The sequence below is a fragment of the Protopterus annectens genome, chromosome 2.part2 (assembly GCF_019279795.1).
Source record: "Protopterus annectens isolate FY-2018-M chromosome 2.part2, PAN1.0, whole genome shotgun sequence".
NCBI classification, from domain to species: domain Eukaryota; kingdom Metazoa; phylum Chordata; order Ceratodontiformes; family Protopteridae; genus Protopterus; species Protopterus annectens.
This window is the reverse complement of record NC_056730.1, coordinates 110,902,585-110,919,674: the sequence shown is the minus strand read 5'-3', so window position 1 is coordinate 110,919,674 and position 17,090 is coordinate 110,902,585.

Genomic DNA, 17,090 nt, shown 5'->3' with positions numbered 1-17,090 from the left:
GACATCCACAACTCCAGGCTAGTTGCTCAGCATAATGCATCCGAGGTTATCCAAGTACAACTAACTCTGGGCAAAACTGCAATCCAAATTGTAGCTTGCTACAGATCCCCCACCATGACCCAGGATTCCCACTCCTCTTTTCTTGATGTACTGGAAGATATTAGGGTTCAACCAAACACCCTAATAATGGGCGACTTCAACTACCCCACCATTAACTGGGAAAACTACACGTGTACCAACTCCTTATCTCAATGCTTTCTGGAATTCATAAATTCCAATGCCCTGGATCAACTTAGCCACACCCCCATCAGGGGCAACAATATCCTAGACCTAGTCATTACCAACATGAGTTCCACACCTGAAGTCAACTCCTCGTTGGTCCGATCCGACCATAAGCTAATCGCCCTTGATATCCACATCAGGCCCTCACCCCCCATTAAGGAAACCATGCTAAAAGAATTTCTCCAAAGCTAGCTTCATGCTTCTGAAGACAGAAGTGGTGAACTTCATGACACTCATGCAGATGGACAATACAGTTACAACTGCTGAATCCTACACAAATGCACTCTATAAGCACTTACATGAGTGCATGGATCGTGCTATCCCAAACAGAACCAAAACGTTATCCTCCAAAAAAAGGAAGCCGATCTGGTGGTCCCCTGCCATAAACAAATTGTATAACAGAAGGAAGAAACTGTTGCAACAGAGAGTAAAATCCCATGAGCGAAAGAGCTCCCTGGTCAGCCTCAGTAAGAAGCTGAGATCCCTTATAAGATCCTCCAAAGCTAGCTACGAAAACAAAATCACCACTAATTCTAAGGACAACCACAAAGCATTCTATAGCTATGCCAAAAATCTCGATGGCAACACCCAGATCTGCTCTGAGTTACAGCACAAAGGCACGAAAATTACAGAACCAACTGATATTGCCAACATCCTGGCAGATAGGTTCAGTGCTAACTTTACCCACCCCCTCACACCCTAAAGGACCCATATCTATACAGGAAGAATGCAGAGTCCCTGTAATCACAACTATGCAGGTAAAAGCTGCACTCTCTAAAGCCAAAAACACAACATCCATGGGACCGAACAACATCCCAGGCTGTGTTTTACACGAACTGGCTCCCCACTTAAACACCATGTTCAATAATAGCCTTGCATCAGGCTTTGTGTCCACTGAATGGCACACAGCAACAGTTTTCCCACTCCACAAAGAGGGAGCCACCACTGATCGCGGGAACTATCGACCTATCAGCCTGACGAGCCTGGTCTGCAAGGCCATGGAACTTATCATCATGGAACTCATAAACAAAGACATTGGTAACCTCCAAAATCTGGATCCCACCCAGTTTGGATTTGTGAAAGGCAGATCATGCCTCCTGCACCTGATCAACTTCTTTGAGGCAGTCACCAAAGCCGTAGATGAGGGTAAGGTGTTTCATACAGCCTATCTTGAACTCGCCAAGGCTTTTGACACCATCCCCCATCTGGAATTATAGCTAAACTCACTAAACTAGGTATAATTCCTTACATCACAACATGGGTTTCCAACTGGCTCACTTACAGAACCCACACTGTAAATGTTGGAGACTCCAAATCTGACCTCAAAGCAGTGACAAGTGGAGTACCACAGGGTTCCATCCTGGGACCTCTCCTGTTTGGTATCTACTTTTCTGAAGCACATGCAGGTGGACAGTAGTCTCTCCTTTGATAGTCACATCGCCACAATAGTCAGGAAGTCCTTCTACGTGGCACACCTCATCATAAAAGTGTTCTAAACAAGGAAAAAAAGAGGTAATTGTTCCCCTCTACTCAACACTCATTAGACCCATTATAGAGTACAATGCTCCTTTTGGAATGTACCTCACAAGACATCTTCAGCAGCTGGAAAGGCCACAGAAGTACCTCACAAAGAGGATTACTGACCTCAAACAGATGCCCTACACTGACCGTCTCAAAAAACTCCAGCTTTACTCTGTAGCATATCGCCTACTCCAAGGTGATCTCTGCCTAACATATAAAGCTATGTCAAACCCAGAGCTGTTGGACATGCTACACCTAAAGAAATCCCAATCTCTCCAAGCTACACACTCTAGGGACCTAAACCTTGTCACCACAATAAACAGGACATGCCGGAGGGATAGAATCCTGTACCAGAGACTTCCCATACTCTGGAACAGGCTACCCGTCTATGTCAAGCAATGTTCTTCATTAGCACTCTTCAAGAAAAATCTTGATGAGTGGATGGGAAATAGGAAATACACCCCAGGGATCACATCTGTGTCTCTGCTCGACAGTGGCACAGGAAAATAACTTTCTTGGGTGGCGTAAGCCAGGGAACCTTGTTGGCTAGGCTTACATTAGCCCTTCGGCCGATAGCCTAGTACCTACCTATGAACCTATAAAACATCCACTTTCTATACCAAATGGTTTAATGTGACACTATTTACAATAAATGAGCAATTCAAGTTCCACAGGATTTTTAATTCAAAATACTGGAAAACTGCTACGCATAATCTTTAAATTCTGTATATGGCTAGAATCATTGCTACCACACTGGTCAAAGCATGCTCATCTGAGCCAGAAAGACAGACTAGATAACCTTCAGACATTTTTTCAAGGTGGAGGGTGGGACAAACTCTGCTTCAATCCTTATCCAGAGGGACACACCTTCTTCATCCCCTAATAAAGCTATTGTCAAAGTTTTCACCTTGTAGAATAAGCTATATCAGTCACTATAAGTTTGCTACTCTGTTTGCATGGCTCAGCCAAATGATCTTTAATGAATGAGCTGACGATGTGTCACATACACAATATACTAGTTTAATCTGCAGTAGTCAGAAACGTGGAAGCAATTTTTAAAGAATATGTAGTATCTCTTCATTGATGAAATCCTGGAGTCAACAGAATGGTTCATATAAGGGGATTGTAATATATAGTTACGTTTCACTTTTCCAATTTTGTCAGAATTTCAGTTTGTTTTGGTCCCCTTCAATAAACACACGTCACACTAAATGACATTTGATGATCTTTATTAAAACAACTTTATTGACAAACTGAAGAAATAAAAAAAGGGAAACAAACAAACCAAATAAAGAAAAACACTGTCAGGATGGGTCCCAAAGAGCACCAAACACAAAGTGCTGAGTAAAAAAGTACAGTTGTGTACTTACCATAAATGTAGATGTTCAAGTGTATTCACTGTTGCAGTCATTACAATTGGGTTATCCTGTTGGCAGGTTACCCGCAGTCGGCCTGAATTCCAAAGTCTAGGTCCGGCGTCAGTTGCTGTCACCTCCTCCCTGACGTCAGTGCGCCAAGGGTATAAAAGATGCAGCTGATGCCATTTTCTTCAGTTTTTCTTGCCCCAGATGTCAGGTGCCCCCAAAAGGGTAGGCTAAAAATATGTCAATAAAGCATGCATGCACCAAGGTAAATTTTTCCTTCATCTACAAGCAAATACCCCACATAGGTTGTATAGAATAGAGAAGTACATATAAGTTCCAGCAAAGATAAGGGGGATGGTGGGAGGGTAACCTGGACTTCAACAGTGAATACACTCGAACATCTACATTTATGGTAAGTACACAACTGTACTATGTTCATCGTGTTTCACTGTTGCAGTCATTACAGTTGGGTTGAATCCCAAAGCTAAGGTTGGGAGGCTGGAGCTAAATAGGATTAGGAGCGGCTATGAGGCCCTTCAGAACTGCAGTGGCAAAGCCTGCCCCGGATTTAAAGTAGAGTGGTAAGTGATAGTGCTTTGTAAAAGTGTGCATTGAACTCCAGGTTGCAGCCTCTAAAATGTCTTTGGTTGGTACTCCTCCGAGGAAGGCTGCTGAAGTGACTGCTGCTCTGGTTGAATGTGGCCTAATGCCCTTAGGCACTGATTTGCCATGTTGTGAATAGCAGAAATGAATGCAGTGGCCTATCCACTTTGAAATAGTCTGCTTTGAGATAGCCTTTCCTTGTGATCCTGCAGCATATGCCACTAGTAATTGCTCATTCTTTCTGAAAGCTTTGGTTCTGTCCAAGTAGAAGCACAGCTATCTCTGTATGTCCAAAGAATGCAGAAGTCTCTCACCCTTATTCTGTGGATTTGGGTAAAAGGTAGGCAAATGGATAGTTTGGTTAAGGGCCACACTGGACACTACCTTAGGCATAAATGTCGGGTTTGTCCACAGAGAAACCCTATCTTGATGGAAAATGATAAAAGGTTCCACAGCCATGAGTGCCTGTAGCTTTGAGACTCATCTTGCAGAGGTTATTGCAAGGAGCAGAGCTGTTTTCCATGATAAAAATTTCATATCAGCTGTAGCTGCTGACTCAAAAGGAGGCAGGGTGAGTTTTTCCAAGACATAATTGAGGTTCCATGCAGGTATTGGTGATCTCTTTGGAGGCCTTAAGTTTTTGGCTCCTCTGAGGTGCTGCCTTAATAAAGGATGAGAAAAAATAGGTGGCTCTGTATTGTAATGAGCTGAAATGGCAGAGGCATGAATCTTAATTGATGAAAAGGATAAGCCTTTCTCCAGCATCTCAGTTAAATATTGCAAAATCTGTGGAATATTTGGTGCAGTCGTGTCAATCCCTTGTTGCTGGTTCCAAGCACAGAATCTCTTCCATTTTTCAGCATAAGAATTTCTGGTACTAGGCCTCCTGGCCTCCAAAATAACATCCATCACTGCTTTAGAGAGAGGTGTGTTTTGAATGACTACATTATCCGCCATGCTGCCAGATTTAAGATCTTGAGTTGGCTGTGCAGGATCTGATTGTTGTGTTGGGACAGTAAGTGAGGAATTTGAGGTAATGTCCAGGCTGGGTATTGAGACAAGTTCCTTAGGAATGGGTACCAGTGCTGGCGGGGCCAGTCTGGGGCAATCAGTATAATTTTTGGCTCCTCTTGGCTGACTTTTAGGAGTACCTTGGGGAGGAGAGGTAGTGGAGGAAAGGCATATACTGTTAAGTTTTTCCAGCAGAAAGATAGAGCATCCACTTTCCATGCTCGCTTGTGATAAGTCCTTGTGCAGAATCTCTGTAGTTGGCAGTTGTGAGGGGAGGCAAATAGATCTATGTCTGGGCATCCCCAATTCCTTGTTATCATGCTGAAGACTTGTGGATCCAATTTCCACTCGTCGGGATCCATGAGGTTTCTGCTTAGTTCGTCTGCCAGAGTATTTATCTTTCCTGGCAGGAATTGTGTCTGCAGATGTACTTGGTAAGTCAATGCTGTGTCCCACAAAGTCATGGCTAGTCTGCATAGTGGGTAGGAATGAGTGCCTTCCTGCTTGTTTATGTACTACATGACTGTAGTATTGTCCATCTTTATCAGTAGTTGTCCCGGATGAAGTAGATCCTTGAAGGCTGTCAGGGCATTCTGAACAGCTAGCATCTCTTTTTGGTTGATATGTAGATGCATTTGGCTTGTGGACCATGTGCCCTGAATACATTTTCCTGCAATGTGGGCCCCCCAGGCATAATCTAATGCATCTATTGTTAATATCTGCCTGGCTGTGGATAAAGCGAATGGCTGCCCCTTGTTGTGGTGACAGGCCTTTGCCCACCACAAAACTCCTGTTGCAGGCAGGGAATGAGGGTAATTATTGTTTCCAGGCTGTGGCAATGTTGAGTCCAAACACTTTTTAGATACCATTGAAGTTTCCTCATATGCAGTCTTGCATATGGAATTAGCAGAATGCAGGATGCCATGAAGCCCAAAGCCTGCAGAATTTTTCTTGCAGATAACTGGGTCTTTGTTGCCAACATTTTGAAATAAGTAGTCAGTTGCCTTTGTTTGCCTGGCATGAGATAAGCCATCTGGGCAGTTGTATTTAAGCTTGCACCCAGGAATATTATCTCTTGAGAGGGTACTAGTTTTGATTTCTTTTTGTTTCCTGTGTACCCTAGGCATGTTAGTAATCTTTTTACAAATGCAAGATGCTGTAGTAGAATGTCCTCGTTCTCTGCTTGAATAAGGCAGTCATCCAAGTAAGGATATATTTGTATTCCTCTATGTCTGCAAAATGCAATTACTGGAGCCAGGCATTTTGTGAAGACCCTGGGCACAGTAGATAAGCCAAAGGGCAGTGCAGAGAATTGGTAGTGCATTGAGCCAGCTATGAATCTGAGGTATCTTCTGAAAGATTGTCTGATTGGGACATGCAGGTATGCTTCTTTGTAGGTCTAAAGTCACTGAAATGGCAGAGGCATGAATCTTAATTGATGAAAAGGATAAGCCTTTGTCCAGCATCTCAGTTAAATATTGCAAAATCTGTGGAATATTTGGTGCAGTCGTGTCAATCCCTTGTTGCTGGTTCCAAGCACAGAATCTCTTCCATTTTTCAGCATAAGAATTTCTGGTACTAGGCCTCCTGGCCTCCAAAATAACATCCATCACCACTTTAGAGAGAGGTGTGTTTTGAATGACTACATTATCCGCCATGCTGCCAGATTTAAGGTCTTGAGTTGGCTGTGCAGGATCTGATTGTTGTGTTGGGACAGTAAGTGAGGAATTTGAGGTAATGTCCAGGCTGGGTATTGAGACAAGTTCCTTAGGAATGGGTACCAGTGCTGGCGGGGCCAGTCTGGGGCAATCAGTATAATTTTTGGCTTCTCTTGGCTGACTTTTAGGAGTACCTTGGGGAGGAGAGGTAGTGGAGGAAAGGCATATACTGTTAAGTTTTTCCAGCTGAAAGATAGAGCATCCACTTTCCATGCTCGCTTGTGATATGTCCTTGTGCAGAATCTCTGTAGTTGGCAGTTGTGAGGGGAGGCAAATAGATCTATGTCTGGGCATCCCCAATTCCTTGTTATCATGCTGAAGACTTGTGGATCCAATTTCCACTCGTCGGGATCCATGAGGTTTCTGCTTAGTTCGTCTGCCAGAGTATTTATTTTTCCTGGCAGGAATTGTGCCTGCAGATGTACTTGGTAAGTCAATGCTGTGTCCCACAAAGTCATGGCTAGTCTGCATAGGGGGTAGGAATGAGTGCCTCCCTGCTTGTTTATGTACTACATGACTGTAGTATTGTCCGTCTTTATCAGTAGTTGTCCCGGATGAAGTAGATCCTTGAAGGCTGTCAGGGCATTCTGAACAGCTAGCATCTCTTTTTGGTTGATATGTAGATGCATCTGGCTTGCGGACCATATGCCCTGAATACATTTTCCTGCGATGTGGGCCCCCCAGGCATAATCTAATGCATCTATTGTTAATATCTGCCTGGCTGTGGGTAAAGCGAATGGCTGCCCCTTGTTGTGGTGACAGGCCTTTGCCCACCATCGAAACTCCTGTTGCAGGCAGGGAATGAGGGTAATTATTGTTTCCAGGCTGTGGCAATGTTGAGTCCAAACACTTTTTAGATACCATTGAAGTTTCCTCATATGCAGTCTTGCATATGGAATTAGCAGAATGCAGGATGCCATGAAGCCCAAAGCCTGCAGAATTTTTCTTGCAGATAACTGGGTCTTTGTTGCCAACATTTTGAAATAAGTAGTCAGTTGCCTTTGTTTGTCTGGCATGAGATAAGCCATCTGGGCAGTTGTATTTAAGCTTGCACCCAGGAATATTATCTCTTGAGAGGGTACTAGTTTTGATTTCTTTTTGTTTCCTGTGTACCCTAGGCATGTTAGTAATCTTTTTACAAATGCAAGATGCTGTAGTAGAATGTCCTCGTTCTCTGCTTGAATAAGGCAGTCATCCAAGTAAGGATATATTTGTATTCCTCTATGTCTGCAAAATGCAATTACTGGAGCCAGGCATTTTGTGAAGACCCTGGGCACAGTAGATAAGCCAAAGGGCAGTGCAGAGAATTGGTAGTGCATTGAGCCAGCTATGAATCTGAGGTATCTTCTGCAAGATTGTCTGATTGGGACATGCAGGTATGCTTCTTTGTAGGTCTAAAGTCACATGCCAAGCCTTCTTGCCCAGCATGGGCAGAAGCTGCTGCAGAGTCAACATTTTGAATCTTGGAATATCCAGATATGTGTTTAGAATAGATAGGTCCAGTATTGGTCTCCAGGCTTTGTCCTTTCTGGGCACCAAGAACAGTCTTGACTAAAATCCTTGTCCCTGCTCTTGCTGTGGTACTTGCTGAATGGCCCTCATGTCCATGAGGGATGTCACTTGTTTTTGTGCCTCTGCCCATTGATTTTTTGGCAGGTCTGGCAAACCGTTTGCCCTTGGCAGGGTGTGAAAGTGAAATCTGTAGCCTTGTGACACTATATCCAAGACCCATTTGACCTGGGTTATTACGTGCCAATTTTGAGAAAAAAGTGCTAGTTTTCCCCCTAAAGGTGCTGTCAGAAGATAAGTGCTTGGCACAGGCAGGGGGAAGTCATTGGGACTGTTTCCTGCATGGCTGTAATTTGTCTTCTCTGCTTTTGAAGGTAGAAGTACCCCATTGTGTGGACCTGTATGAGCCTTGGGGCTGGGATCTGCCTCTAGGGTGTCTGTATCTGCCTCTTTGTGGCCTGTCTGACACTGGAAAGGACCAATTCTTTGTAGGCCAGTGCCTGCTAAATCTTGGAGGCTGTACCTGTAAGAAATCCTTGACTGTTTGCATAGATTTAGCTTTGTCCTCCATTTTCTTAAACACCTCTTCTGCTTTAACACCAAACAAGGTATCATGCTGTAATGGAGCATCTAATAATTTTGCTTTAACATGATCAGGCAGATTCTCTTCCTTTAACCAAGCATGCCTCCTAATGACAGAACCCGTAACAGCGGCCCTGCAGGAGGCCTCCAAAGAATCAAAACCACATTGCAAAGTGTGCTTTCCCACTTGTTCAGCTGCATGCAATAAATCCTGCATTTCTTTGTTTTCTGCACATTCAGAATTTATCAACATTTTCTGTTTAAGTAGTGACATAATATATTGCTGTTATTTAAGCATATGAAACTGACAATTTAAAGCCCTTATAGCCAAGGTAGCAGAAGTGTAAATCTTTTTTCCCCATCTGTCCAGTGCCCTAGAATCCCTGTCAGAGGGGGTAGGGTTTTTTGCAGTGGAAGCCTTGACCTCTTTGGGACCCTGAGAGATAGTTTCTGGGTCAGCAGCAGGGTTCTTAAAAAGAAATTTATATGAATCAGGAACCCTGTAATATCTGTCTGGCTTAACAGGAGCTGGAGGTAAAGAGTCAGGAGTCAGACTAGACTCTGAAAATACATCATCTACAATGTCTAACACAGGTGGAATAGCAAGGGGCCTGTGCTGAGGTAGTAAAAGGAAGTCTCTGAGCCTTTTCTTAGATTCTGAATAATCTTGGCTCTCCCAGTGGAAATGCTACCTCATGGTATGCAGAGTTTCCCCAAAAGAATAATCCTCAGGAAGAGAGGCTGAAGGGATAGATTCTTCAGCATCAGAATCCTCATAGGGAGGAAGAGAGTATTCCTGATCAGAAGGGGAATCAGAAGAAATGGAAACCTGATCTGAAGACTCATATTCTGTCTCTTGCCTAGGCCTCTTATTGGGGGGGGGGGGGGGCGGGGGGCCTTGATCAAAGTAATTATGTCTTCTGCCATTTTAAGCATCTGTTTTTTAGGCATGGAGGCCTCTCCATGGGGCTGTTGTACTTGTTTCTTTGTCTTTAGAGGTGCTTTAGTCTTTGCCTTTGAAGCTGAAGTCATTTTAACATATAACTGTGTAGGCCTGAAAACTCCCTCAGAAGCCGATGCCTGCTCAGCAGCTCTGGACCCATCTGAGGGAATAGTTTCCGAGGTTCCAATAACTTGAGTTTCCAGCGGCCTAGTCGGCTCCACATGGGAGTTGGAAGCGGCCTGCGGCTCTAAAGTAGCGGATGTCAGGGGCTGCAAAAGTGCCTCACTGAGAACTGGTGAACTGGCAACTGGCTTAGAAGAAGCCTTGTCGTCAGTTTTGGACTTCAGATGCCTGTCCTTTTCTTTTTCTTTGCATTTCTTTTGAATTGCGGTAGTCGGATGGCTATCTGACGGCATTGTGTAATTAAATTTTCTGCCAAAATAGTGAAATGCAAAATTGTACCGACGCTTAATAGTGAGTTGATTAAATCTAGCACAAAACCGACAATTAGCAACGTAGTGATCATGGCCTAGGCAAGGAATACAGTAAGAATGGAAGTCCTTATGAGGTATTTGCTTCCCACAAGAAATACAATTATTAACTTTTTCTGACATCGGTCTGGAGCAAGAAAAAAGTTTCCCCAACAGGGTACTTAGCTTTTAATGAAGACTTTGGATCTGTAATTCAAACACGAAAATCTCAGGAGTCGGCCGACCGGCACTTGCGAACTGCTTTTGCTTCGGGCACTGCGCGGCAAGAAAGACTGAAGAAAATGGCTTTGGCTGCATCTTTTATACCCCTGGCGCACTGACATCAGGGAGGAGGCGACAGCAACCGATGCCGGACCTAGACTTTGGAATTCAGGCCGACGGCGGGTAGCCTGCCAGCAGGATAATCCAATTGTAATGACTGCAACAGTGAAACACGATGAACATCAGTACTTTATTGCTGATTAAATTGGTGAGCGCTTTCGTTAAAACAATGTTAACTTCATCAGACAAGAGTTCATATGCACAACAACTATTTAAATACATTTTGGATCAATCTGATTGTACACAAAGAACCAGTTGAAGCATTACTGAAACAAATGGATGTAGTTAACCCTTTAGTGACTATTACAACAACCCTTCACATTTAGAGAGTATGCATGATACTTCTAAAAATGTCAATGTATATAAACACATAAATTATTCTGTCTAAGGCACAATTAGACAATTAAAAACCTTGTATTGGTGTTCTAAAAAAACAGGCTTTAAAATAAGAAAAAATTAAAACCTTTTTTAGTAACGTGCTTGTGTAAGGTCATTAACTTTTTGCTATTTTGTTCCTTTCTAAGGCTTTTAATTTTAAGACAGGGGTGATTGATGTCCTGTCATTGATGCCAGAAAATGTGTCTGCATGCAAGAGGATCTGCCACCTAGGTTCTTTTATCTCCAACTGGAGCCTCCAAGGTTTCTTATCACTGACGGCAACATGGTCATAAACCTAAAATTGTGGCTGATATTGTCATGAATGTGCCTAGCCAGTGCATTATTCATGCTGTTTATCCTAATGGTATCGTCATGTTCGTAGATCCTGGCAGTAAATTTTCTCTTCGTTTTACCTATGTAAAACACTGAGCACTGGTCACATGTGGCCACATAAACAACTGCCTTAGAAGAGCAATTGTACTTCCCTTTTACATTAAAGTCCATGTTGTTAATTGTAAACTTAATACCAGTTTTAACCTTGTTACACCAGTTGCAAGACTCACACTTGTACATGCCACAATGGCTAGTTATTGTGTGAGTGTATCCTTTTCTGAGAAGGTCTTTTAAGTTTGGACCTTTTCTGTATGTTACTACTGGTTTGTCACCTAGGTGAGTTATAATGTCCCTATCTTCCATTAGAATGTCCCAGTTTTTACTAAAAACTGACTTCAGGCTATATGAAAATGTAGGTAAGGAAAATGTGATTCCTTACCCAGTTACACTCAATAAAGTTTTAATTGTATTGCTTTCCTGCTTTTTACAGTTTTGCACTTGTTATATATCATTTTAAGTCATTTTTGTATTGTATAACTGTTGTAGGCTACACAGTAAAGTGCACTAGCCTGTTTATAGCATTTACAGTGTTTTCTGTGTGTTTTTTCTGCTGTTTCCTGAAAAAAAAAAAAAAAACCCAAAAAAAATTCTCTTTTCCCGCCTTTGCTGAATTAGATTAGTCCAGATTTCAGGCTTTGCTGAATTCCGGACTGTGGTATAGTTTCCTGTGTTGCCCATATACTTAGTTGGATAGGAGAAAGCTTCTCTGTTCACCAGTGAGAGTGGGGAGCTTTGAGCAGCCTATCTGTCCCTGGAGGAGTGGTCTCAGCCCTGAAACTAGTAGCTTATTGGCCGTTTTTGGTCAATTCCTATCTCTTTCAGTTTCCCTGCTTTAAAACCCGCATTTGCGCAGTTTTGTGCGATTTTGCGCATAGTGCTGCATCGGGCAGCGCCGCTTGAACAGGTTTAAACTATTCCCGGCTCCACAAAGTTTGCTCTTCACTTTTTCCCTTAGAACTGATCTAAATCTCAAAGTAAGCACTCTATTTTCATTCTAAAGCCCTGCACTTGCTCTTATAAGTAATATTATAAGTAAACACTAATAAACTAAAGCACTACACCCTCTTATACTCTTTTTAAGTACTTGGCTCCCTATTGGTCCTTTCTGATCCATCAGAAAGTAGTTCCTTATACTATTCTGGCATGTCCAAAAGTCAGTTTTGGGTTTAAACTCCAGTCCAGCTGGTGAATCTGGGAATCTTGAGGCAATGTTACAACTGCCTTATGTACACAGAACACCCTCTCCTCCTCCCAACAAGCTCAAATATATGTGAGAGATGCAACTATATAGTCAAACTGGAGGCTGAACTCTCTCAACCCAGTACTGGCACAGTCAGTCAGGAGGAGAAGGGAACCACACACATCACAAATCCAGTCTCACATAGACCTATCGCATCAGCAAACCAAACACATAAACACACTAAAACATACTCGGATGCTCTAAATAAAAATCTACCTAAGCAGCAGAGACCTCCAAAGCAGACATCCAAGCAACCCCTACCCCACGACAATACCCATGTATCACATAGTTCACAAAGTCAGTGTGCCACACAGACACAGCCCTTAAGGCTAAACAACACACCTAATACACTTGTAATAGGTGACTCTATTGTCAGACACACTGATGTCCCACTCACCAGACTGAACAAGGAGAAGGTCACTATAAGCTGCCTGTCGGGTGCCAGGATCCGCCACATAACACAAGCACTCAGGTCACTCCAAAGCAAGTACAAATATGATTCCGTCATTGTCCATGCTGGTGTGAATGACCTGAGACGTACCTCCCTGGACTACATGAAAAGAGACATAGAGGAGCACTCTGATCATGTAGCCCAGGCCGGTATGACCCTGACCTTGAGTAGCATCTTGCCCTCATCAAGAATGATGCCACAGTATAAAGATAAAATGATCAAATTTAACAATTGGTTAAAGTATTGATGTCATTCAAAGGGGATCCAGTGTCTGTCAGCCTGGGATGACATACTCGACAAGCCACGCTGCTTTGCTAGGGATGGCTTGCACCTGTCACCCCTGGGCTTTCGAATACTGGCTAAGGCTCTTGCCACCCCCATAGTGCCTTTTTTAGGCAAGGCGCAAAAGACAAACCCATCTCCATAGACAATACAAGGAAAAAAAAACTAAGGGTAATGCTGCTCAACACCAGAAGTCTAAACCTCAAGATGCACACACTCGAGGCTCTCCTCAGTATGGAGAATATCGATATCTGTGCAGTAACAGAAACCTGGTTCAAGGCTCCTGAGAGCACCCCAGCACTACCAGGTTATACCTCATACCATGCTTTTCGGCCCCAAAACTCAGACCAAACCACAAAAGGAGGGGGAGTTTCCATATTCATCAAAGATACCCACAACTCCAGGTTAGTGGCACTGCATGAAGCATCGGAGACCATCCATGTGCAACTAACAGTGGGTAAAACTGCCTTTCGGTTTGTAGCCTGCTACAGACCACCCTCCCAAACTCAAGAACCCCACTCGGCTTTCCTGAGAACACTGGAAAATATGAAGGCCTCTCCAAACACTATTATATTGGGTGACTTCAACTACCCAAACATTGACTGAGAAAACTACTCAAGCCCTAACACCCTCGCTCAATGGTTCCTAGAATTTATAAACTCAAATGCTATGGAACAACTGGTCACCACTCCTACAAGAATGGAAAACATATTGGACCTGGTCATCACCAACATGGGGCTCTATGTTCCACACCAGAGGTATACCCCTCATTGGTAAGGCCAGACCATAAATTAATCTCACTGGACGTCCATATCCCATTCCCACCCCCAGCCAAGGAAACCACGGTGAAGAACTTCTCAAAAGCAAACTTCACACTTCTCAAAATTGAGGTGGAATCCTTCAAAGCCCCCGGGCCAGTGGAAAATACGGTCCAAACCGCAGAATCCTTTACAAACGCATTCTATGGACACCTACAGGAATGCATGGATCGTGCTATCCCAAATAAAACCAAGACTCACTCCTCCAAAGGCAGGAGACCTGTCTGGTGGACCCCAGCCATAAATAAGCTATACAACAGAATGAGGAAGCTCCTACATGATAGAGCAAAATCCCAAAAAGGGAAGGCATCTCTGATCAATACTAGCAAGAAACTACGATCCCTCATAAAATCATCTAAGGCCAGCTTCGAAAGAAAAATTGCACAAGACACTAAAGATAATCACAAAGCCTTCTTTAGTTATGTCAGTAACCTGGGTGGCAACTCCCAGATATGCTCTGAGTTAGTGCAAAATGACAAAAAATACACTGAACCCACAGACATTGCCAACATCCTGGCAGACAGGTTCAGTTCAAACTCCCCCCCTTCCCCCCAAAAGAGCAAATGTCTATCCCAACAGAGTGTAGCCTCCCTGACATCACAGATGCACAGGTAAGAGCTGCCCTCTCCAAAGCAAAAAACACAGCATCAAGCAAAAAACACAGCATCAATGGGACCAGACGGTGTCCTGGGCTGCGTCTTACATGAGCTCGAAGAAGAACTGAACCCTCACATAAAGTCACTGTTCAATCTCAGCCTTACTACAGGATATTAGAAATAAATTCCAAGGCAACTGCATTGACGATGTCACCGTTTAATAATCAATAACATCACTAAAACAAAATAACAACAGCAATACACAATACACAAAACATGTAATGTAATCTTGTACACACTAAGTGCTTTCACCCATCAAATCTGTGGGTTTCATCAGCGTAAACTTCCCTTGAAAATACATTTCCTTAAATAAGGTATTCTCATTAAAAATTCGCCAATCAGCCTTAGAGTTATCTTTGAGTCATTCATATTATTATAATTAATACATCTTGCTTAAAATAAAAGCCTCTTGTCTTTTAAAACAATATATATATATATATATATATATATATATATATATATATATATATATATATATATATAATATATAAATACATATATAAATACCCTATCCTGTATTTGTAATAATATAACACATAAAATCCGTACAAAAATATTAAAAAATACAAAATGTAAAATGCATGTTCTTTAATGAGCTAAACATTAAAATGAGTATTCTATCCTAAAAAAAATATACATATATATACATTTGTAATATAATTTAAAGCATAAAACCAGTGAACTTAATGACCTGTATACCAATTTCTATCCATCAACGTCTCAGATGTAACAATAGGTTAACTATTTAAATAAGATAAGATTTACATTTGAGAATACTGGAGATGGAAATATGTTCGTTGTAATTGATAGAATCCCACAAAATATTGACAAGGGTGGAGATGTGAATAATTTATTAGAAGCAAAGGAATGCCTATGGCAACTTAGGTTGCTTGTAACATGCCAGGCATCAACGAACATATTTCCATCTCCAGTATTCTCAAATGTAAATCTTATCTTACATGTTTCGTGTATTGTGTATTGCTGTTGTTATTTTGTTTTAGTGACGTTATTGATTATTAAACGGTCACATTGTCAATGCAGTTGCCTTGGAATTTATTTCTAAGTTCATTTTGTTGTGTTTACTACAGGATATGTACTCAAGGGATGGCATACAGCAACAGTGGGCACACTCCACAAAGGTGGTGCCACAACGGACCCCAGAAACTATTGCCCTATAAGCCTGACTAGCCTGGTCTGCAAAGCTATGGAACGTATTATCATGGAACTCATAAACAAAGACATTGGGAACCTCCAGACACTGGATCCTACCCAATTCGGCTTTGTTAAGGACAGATCTTGCTTCTTGAACCTGGTCGACGTCTTTTAAACAGTTACCAAGGTCATAGATGAAGGGAAGGTAGTTCACACAGCCTACCTGGACCTTGCAAAAGCTTTCGACACAATACCCACACTCGGGCATCATAAATAACCTCACCAGCTTAAATATCAACCCCTATGTCACAAGATGGGTTGCAAACTGGCTCAAGGATAGAACCCACATGGTCAGAATTGCAGGTGCCATGTCAGACTCTAAACCAGTTACAAGTGGTGTCCCACAAGGCTCAGTCCTGGGACCTCTCTTGTTCGGTATATATTTCTCTGAGGTACAGGCTAACACGGGAGGACTATGGCTGACCAAGTTCGCAGATGAATGCAAACTGGGTGCCATAATCGACTCTCTGGCTGACACAAGCATCCTCCAAAAGGGTCTCACAGAGATGGATAACTGGTGCCAGAGCCATGGCCTAAAGCTAAATGCCAAAAAGTGCATAGTCATCCCCTTTGGGAAAAACAAAGTGCCCACAAATTACTACATAGGTGGTAATCCATTAAGTACGGAAGAAGTAATTAGGGACTTGGGGACCCAAGTAGATAGTAATCTCTCCTTTGACAATCAAGTTGCCAAAGTGGTTAGAAAGACCTTCTATATTGCCCACCTTATCACAAAAGGGTTCACATCTAGATCAAGAGAGGTCATTGTGCCCCTCTACTCATCACTCATCAGGCCCATGATTGAATACAATGCCCGATTTGGGATGTACCTTACCCGACACCTGCAGCAACTGGAAAGACCCCAAAAGTACCTCACCAAGAGGATCAAGGTACTCAAACAGATGCCCTATGCAGTTCGGCTAAAGAAACTCCAGCTCTACTCAGTTCCTTACCGCCTACTCAGAGGCGATCTGTGCCTGACGTATAAAGCCATGTCCAACCCAGAATTAATGGACATGCTCCACCTCAGGAAATCCAAATCACTTAGAGCTACATGCTCCAGGGACTTAAACCTCAGCACAGAAATAAATAGGACATGCTGGAGGGACAGATTCATATCCCAGAGGCTCCCCTCACTCTGGAACAAAATCCCAATCCATGTTAGGCAGAGCCCCTCACTGATCCTCTTCAAGAGAAATCATGACGAGTGGATGGGAGATCGTAAGTTTACCCCTGGGATCTCTTCTGTGTCCCTGCTAGACAGAGGCACAGTAAACTAACCTTAAAAGGGCTATCTTCTGTGGCCTACTATACA